Below are 5,031 nucleotides of genomic sequence, written 5' to 3'. Positions count from 1 at the left end.
TGGACCGAACCAAAGAGCGTGGATATAATTGTCCGGTGAATTGGTTTGGCAGTGTGAGCAGTTGTTGGTAGGCGTAAAGCCCATCTTGAACATTCGGTGACCTGTATAGTGCACTCTATGTAATATTTTGTATTGAATTAATTGAAGACTGGGATTTCTAATTAGATGAAAGGTTTTTAAGCAAATCTGAGACCAGAAGTTTAGGTCTAAGTTAACTGATAAATCCGCTTCCCATTTTGCAATAGGAAGTGATATTGATTCATCTGTTTTAGAAAGCATTGTGTAAATTTTGGATAGTAATTTGGGGGGTTTAAGAGTAAGAAATTGAACCACACTTGGTGGTGTTTGTAGTTCAACTTGACCCGGTTTAAATTTCTTTTTTACTATGGATTTAATTTGTTGATATTCTAAAATCTTTTCTTGTTGATCCCATATTGTGTAACTAGTCTGTCAAATGGAATAAATTCTGTTCCTTCTAATATATGTTTTAAGCATTTGATTTCTTTACCACTCCAATCTGGAAAGTTTATCATATTATTGTTTTGTAATATGTCAGGGTTGTTCCAGATAGGTGTACGTTTGCATGGGATTAATGAAGACGCCATCAATTTTAGAAACTCCCACCATGCTGTCAGAGAAGAGCTGATGTTGACGCTTTTGAAGCATTCATGTAGTTGGATGTTTGAGCTGATAAATGGTAGATCTGAAATCCCTAGATTATTGCAAAGTGCTTGTTCTATATCTAGCCAAGGTTCATCTAAGAGGGTATGTTTTAGCCATCCTGAGATAAACTGAAGCCTGTTGGCTAAGAAGTAGTGCTGAATGTTAGGTAGTTCGAATCCTCTTTTATCCTTGGTCTTTTGTAGTGTTTTTAAGCTTATACATGGGGGTTTATTTTTCGAAAGGAATTTGGACATGTATGAATCTAGAGATCTGAACCAATCTTGTGGCAATTTAGTTGGGATCATTGAGAATAAATAATTAATTTTTGGTAAGACCATCATTTTTATAGCGGCAACCCTTCCCATGAGTGATATGGGTAGACATTTCCACCTAGCCAGATCACCTTCTACTTTCTTTAAAAGTGGGATGTGGTTTAGTTTAGTTAGATCTGCAAGCTTGGGAGAAACATTAATACCTAAATATTTTATATTTCCCAATTGCAGTGGTGTAGAGGAAGAATTATGGAAGGAGCAATTAATCGGAAGGACTGTAGATTTTGACCAATTGATTGATTAGGCTGATATTCTTGCAAAAGAGTTTATCAATTCAATCACCCCAGAGATATTGGTTTGTGAGTTCTGGAGAAAAAATAACACATCATCCGCATAAAGGCTAATTTTATGTTCCACGTTCTTGCATTTTATGCCCTGAATTACTGAATTCTGTCTGATTGCTGCTGCTAGTGATTCAATAAAAATTGCACACAGTGAAGGTGAGAGTGGGCATCCCTGCCTGGTGCCCCTCAAGAGACAGAAGCTGGAGGATGTCTGGTCATTTGTTCTGACACAAGCTGTTGGGGAATTATATAATATTTTAACCAGTTTATGAAAGAGGATCCCAAACCAAATTTGTGTAAAGTTTCAAATAGAAATTTCCAGTTAACTCTGTCAAATGCTTTTTCTGCATCTAAAGAAAATATTGTAGTTTCTAGGTTTTTACTGTATGAGTAGTCTATCAAATTAAGTAACCTACGTGTATTTGTTGATGAGTGCCTACCTTTTATGAAACCAGTTTGGTCAGGATGAATTAAGAGGGGGGTTATTTTCTCTAATCTCTTTGAGAGAGCTTTGCAGATTATTTTAAGGTCTACATTTATAAGGGATATTGGACGATAGCTTGAGGGATATACAGGGTCTTTGCCTGGTTTTAGCAGGAGATTAATGTTTGCAGAATTCATATTTGATGGAAGTCTGCCATTTTCTTTAATTTCCAACAACGTTCTGTAGAAAACTGGTGCTAGAATCGACCAGAATTCTTTGTAGAATTCTGCAGGAAAGCCATCTGGACCTGGAGCCTTATTATTGGGCATACTTATCAGGGCTTCCTGGAGTTCACCTGATGTCAGTGGCGAATCCAGTGCCATTGCTTGAGTGTCTAATAAAGAGTTATGTGGTCTAAAAACTGATCAATTTCCTTTTTAGATGGGTTTATTTGTGGTTAATACAATCTTTTATAGAAATCCCTGAAAATGTTGTTTATTTGTTTCGGGTCATATACTGTGTTCCCAGATGAATCTTGAACAACACCTATAGTTGTTTTTTCTTTATTTATTTTTAGCTGGTTTGCTAGAAATTGACCGGATTTATTACCATGTTCATAATTTTGTAAGCGTAGTCTTTGTACTAAGAATTTATTTAGTTTTTTTTTATCAATTATCTCATTTAATTCTAGCTTTGTTTTGCGTATTTTGTTCAATGTTTCCTGATTTTGGTGGGATGTGTAGGCTTCTTCTAGGGATTTAGTGGTTTTTTCTAATTCCTGAATATTTTTGTTTTCTTCTCTCTTTTTATGTGATGAGAAAGAAATTATTTTACCTCTCATCACAGCTTTCCCTGCTTCCCATAGAACAGAAGCTGATGTTCTATGTGTGAGTGTCATTATAGTCTAAATATGAAGTCCACTCTTTTTTAAAATATTTAATAAAGTCTTCATCTTTAAGCAGCGATGTATTAAATCTCCAGCTTTTACTTGGCGTAGTATTATTCTTGTGCATTAGTGTTAAAGATACAGGAGAATGATCTCTGACAGCTATCTCAGTGACTGAAATGTCACTCAGCAGTGAGCTACTGACCAAAAAATAATCCAGACAAGAGTAGGAGTGATGAACATGTGAGAAAAAAGTATATTCCTTACTGGTGGGGTGAAGGGAGCGCCATGCATCGCAAAGACCAAAGTCGCTCATATACTGTTTGATTATATTTGTGGATTGCCAATTGCACTGAGTTCCTGTTGTGTTGAGCCTATCCATGTCTTCATTTAGTCCAAGGTTGAGGTCGCCTCCAAGAACAAGTATGCCATCTAAGTGTTCAAAGAGTGCACTGAAAAAACCGTGAAAGAATGAGGGATCATCAACATTTGGACCATATACACTTACAATACATAGCTTTTTATCAAGTATAGATAGTTTAATGATTAAGAATCTGCCCTCTGGATCTATAACTGTATCGAGTACTGTGAAATTAATATTTTTATGTATTAAAATTGCTACTCCCCTTTGTCTAGAATTATAACAAGCTGAGAACACATTAGGAAACTCCGGTGTTTTAAGTTCATTCGAACCTCTAAGAGGTCTGTGGGTCTCTTGTAAAAGGACAACATCTGCCTGTAGTTTTTTGAGTTGGTTAAATATTTTTAACCTCTTTTCTCTGGAGCCAACTCCATTTATATTCCATGTAACAAACCTCAGTGCGCCCATAGATATCTGTGTATAACTAGGGGTGTACGCTGTGTGTGTCGCTTAGACGGGTGGAGAGAATACATCACTTGTTCGTAAATAAAGAGAGGGAGAGAGAGAAAAAATGTATGTGCATATTTACTAATATGAGTATGCTTGGTTTAAGTGTGTGTATCCCATAGGTCTGTGTGCGCTGTCTGACTGATGTAAATGTGCTGCCGCTGAGCGCATGATTGTGCGTGATCATGCTGTACGTATGTGTCGAAATAAAGGATGTTGTTTGTGGATGAGTGTGGAAGCAGGTGATCGAAGCAGTGAAAGAAATAAAGAAAGAAACCAAGGACAAGGGTGAGCAGCATGAAAACAAGAGGGGGAAAAAGAGAGAGAAAAAAAACAAGAAGGAAAAAAAACAAACAAACCCGGAAACATTCCAATCAAACCATTGACGGAGAGTGACGGTGTTAATTCTGCTATGATATCACACTTAAGGTGCAATTTGATATTGGTAAGTGTGGCATGAATAAGGCACGGCGGGACCACGGAGCGACGTTCAGAGCCAACTTTATTTGATTCACGTCACACCACACCACCACCAACCCCTGAGTCCCCGTGTTTTAACACGGCGGGCGTGATTGCGGATGCCGTGCAGGTGCGTCCGCACGGCCCCGCAGACCACGCCCCACCACAGTAAGTTAAACAGATGTTAATGTTAAGTTAATGCAAGTTAGTGTGAGTGGATATGAACAGGGTGTAGCGGATTCTTATCTGGTGTGAAGTTAATACAGCCACGGAGTGATGCCGGGGTCACGGTAAAGCTGTCCATCCACGTACCCAATCGCCTAGTGCATGTCATCCATGTAGGCCCTAATGGGAGGAAGACGAAGGCCACTCTTGAGTCTCTCACCTCCTACTACCCACCGGGATGCCCGCATGACCAAAATTGTGCAGCCTGCCACATCTCCAATTTCCAGGTGCTGCCAGGCTGTGGTGGTGTTCTCAGCTGTCACACAAAACTGTTAATCCTGAAGGTCTTGACCAGTCCTGTGATATGGTTTGGTGTGCTGAAATAGTTGAAGGCCATCCACAAGAACTGCGGAACTGACCCAAAGGCATTTGCAAGGTCTAAAAGGACCACATAAAGGTCTCTTCGTTATTTCTTGGCAGTTTGAATCTGGTGCCAAATGACGCTTGCATGCTCCAGACATCCTGAGAAGCCCCGGATGCCGGCCTTCTGCACTGATGTGTCAATATAGTTGTTTCTTTGCAAGAAAGTAGATAGCCTTTGGGCCAAGACACTGAAGAAGATCTTTCCCTCTATGTTCAGCAGGCTGATCTGGTGAAACTGGCTGATGGATGAGGAGTTCTTCTCCTTAGGGATCAAAATACCTCCCGCTCTTCGCCAAGCCTTTGGAATCACTCCTTTCTGCCACGCTACCTTCTTCAGCTTCCACGGGTATTTGAGGACTCCTGGGGTGTTTTTATAGAGCCTATATGAGATGCCATTAGGTCCTAGGGCCAATGCTGCTCTTGCCTGCCTCACTACCTTCTCTACCTCACTTCATGTTGGTGGTCTTATGTCCATTTGGTGTTTAGGTACCTGGATAGGCGGCATATCAGTTGGAATGGTAACTAGC

The sequence above is a fragment of the Astatotilapia calliptera genome, chromosome 9, assembly GCF_964374335.1.
Source record: "Astatotilapia calliptera chromosome 9, fAstCal68.1, whole genome shotgun sequence".
In the NCBI taxonomy this organism is placed as follows: domain Eukaryota; kingdom Metazoa; phylum Chordata; class Actinopteri; order Cichliformes; family Cichlidae; genus Astatotilapia; species Astatotilapia calliptera.
Note: the sequence above shows the minus strand (reverse complement) of the source record.